The sequence below is a fragment of the Triticum urartu genome, chromosome 7, assembly GCF_003073215.2.
Source record: "Triticum urartu cultivar G1812 chromosome 7, Tu2.1, whole genome shotgun sequence".
Classification (NCBI taxonomy): Eukaryota; Viridiplantae; Streptophyta; class Magnoliopsida; order Poales; family Poaceae; genus Triticum; species Triticum urartu.
Window position 1 is genome coordinate 28,075,774 of NC_053028.1, and position 2,926 is coordinate 28,078,699.

Consider the following 2,926-nt stretch of genomic DNA (forward strand, 5'->3'; position numbering starts at 1 on the left):
TCCTAGAAAATATTAGCATATGAGAATGGGCCAGAGCTCAACTGATTAGGAACCCCCCAAGAAGGGAAACTTGGCCACCTCAAGCAATCTGGTTGAGACTACTCATAGAAAAAAAATTGGCGGGACTACAGCTTTTGCATGAGTATCAATACATTCGCAGGAAAAAATGCCCGTATGAATTGGTTGGGGGGGAATGTATATGTTTAACAATTGGAGACAATGAGAACAGCGAGCATGAAGCGGAGGAGGACGAAGACGAAGACAAGAACAGCGAGGAAGAGAACCACATGGAGGAGTACACAGATGTAGAAGATGGGAACAACGAGGACGAAGAAGAAGACGAGAACAACGAGGAAGAGGGGGGTGGTGTAGCCGCCTCGCCCGTGTGGCAGATTGAACGATGACGCGACGGCTACGTTGTCCTCTTCAACTGGAGGGCCAAGCAGATAGCTGCCTACAACCCTCTTAGGCAGGCACTGCATCTCTTCCCCTCGCCGCCACGCCTCTTCTTCGATGCCATAAACTTCGACTCTTCGAGTTCCACATTATCTCCTCCTAAGAGGACCCCGGCGTACCACCCCGCGTGGTGGTGTGTTTCTACACTGACTTCGATCTGGCACACGTCGGCGTCATCTCATCTGAGAGAAGCATCGAGTCCGAGTGGCAGAAGTTCCCTGATAGCGCGATCGGACTCACCGGCAAGATGGTGAATGGCTCTGTCTATTGGACCCACGTGGGGAAACCATACATGAACGTGCTCGACACACCGCGACGCTGCAGTTCACTAGAATGGATCTGCCGCCCCTCTTGGCAGAGCAAGATGACCGTGAGTGTGCTTTTGTGCTTGGTAATACCAAGGATGGGAGGCCCTGTATCGTTTCTCCAGATTTGTGGGGTGATTGCTCGCTTAATGTTTATTTCTGGAGACGCAACGAATATATTGACGATGGCCTCAATTACTGGATACTGGATCAGACATTTCCCTTGAGAACGATTCCTCAGTTCATTAAGTTCTCAGAAGGGGATGATGAATTTATTATTCTGCGGCTTATGCAGCTTATCGATGGGGTCGTGTACCTGCGTACTGCATATGACAGGTATACCGTCGGAGGCTCCTCCGTTATTGTTATCCTTTTGTCTCGAAACAGCGGAGCTGAAAATGATATGTGAAGATTATCACAAGCCCATCCATCCCTACATCATGGCGTGGCCTCCTTCTTTGGTACTTGATAAGGTGAGCCCATGCATATTGTGAGAAAATGCTCTGCCACAGTTTCTTTGTACGTTCAAAACCTGGATTAGTATGCAGTTCTTATTGACCTGGGAGCACTTTTTTTTTTTGCCGGGAAACATGGGGAGTTTTATTGCTTTAATAACATCCTGTTACAATCTGCCCTATTTACCTGAGAACACTGAATTAACGGATTGTTCTAGGAATCTACTATCCACTGTTGCTGTAAAGGATTTCCTTTTTGCAATTCTATTTCACTTGAAAATACTGAACCATTATAAAGTCTAATACTCTTTGACTGTGCTATATATTGCTGAGGCAGTTCTCTGCTGATAGCGTGCACATATGATATATCAATACCCTTGTGGCACCGTATATTTTGGGATCAGATGGTAGACTACTTGACTCAGATTTCCGACGACGCACTATATTGATCATTGATGTGCGCTTGTTTATCTTGTTCCTGTAGGATCACTTGGAGACATGGTGAGATGGATGGCGGTGGTGTCTTTTGGCGATGCTGATGCATGGTGACTCAAGAAATATGTTTATCTGAATGTTGCCTTTTGCTTATTTATTTAGTATTCTGGAATTTCGGACCTACTTCAACCTTACTTGTCTCTTAAGATTGTTAATGGTCAGGTTATGAACAGCATGGTGACTCGAAGTTGTAAACCTTGTTGCTGCTGATTTGACTCAGTACTCGATTCCTGGCGTCATTTATTTCTATTCTTACCGCTGCTAGGTAGCTAATTCTTGTTTACGATTTGCTTTGCCGACGATGTGCATGGATCTTGTGTGGTTAATTTTTCCTGCTGCTTGCTGACAAATCAGTGGGGGCAAAATCCCCAAGCTGAGCCTGAGCCTCTTATTATGTAGCACTCAAATCCGTCCTCGGCCGACTCATTATGTCATATGGTGCACCTACTCACCCGGAAAAAAGAATGGTGCACCTACTAATGCTGAATGCAACGATTTTACAATGCAGTTCATATGCAACGATTTTTGAGTCAAGTGAGGATAATTTAAAACATCTGATCCTTTGAACTGAACACTTGGAACACCACCATACTACAATTAAAGATAAGTAAATTTAAAAGATTTATATCCTCATCATGTTTCGGTGTTCGGTTCACTAAATTTAAAACATTTAGTACTGTGGATTGACGGCGGGAGTCGGAATGTTCCTATGTATAACAGTAAAAGGGTACACAGTAGTTGCATTAGTTTGCTATATAGATTAAAGGGAGTATAAAAACAAATTTTTAAAGAAATAAAGATGCATTACGTAAGTCGCCATAATGCTCTGTAGCCCAGATGACCTTAGCTGAACTGCTCAGTTGAAACTATTCAAGGTTCATGTCAGTATTGCAAGCAGTTTTGGAGTGTCTCCGATAGTATTACTAGTAGCGACTGATAACCGGCTGCAGGGCGGATCCAGAAAGTGACATGCTATTGTAACAAGCACGACCACTACACCAAAATGCAACAAGCGCATGAAACAGGTCTTCGTATGTTATATTGCAGGGGCCTACTTATGATAGTGTTGGAGATGCCCTAAGGCAAGAACAATTGGAAGAATCGGGATTGACAAGTCCAAAAGTTACCGAAAAAGTTCACTTGTGTATAATATAGATACTTAGAGACAAATGTCTACTTATAATAGATACTCAGACATATAACAGGTAACATATA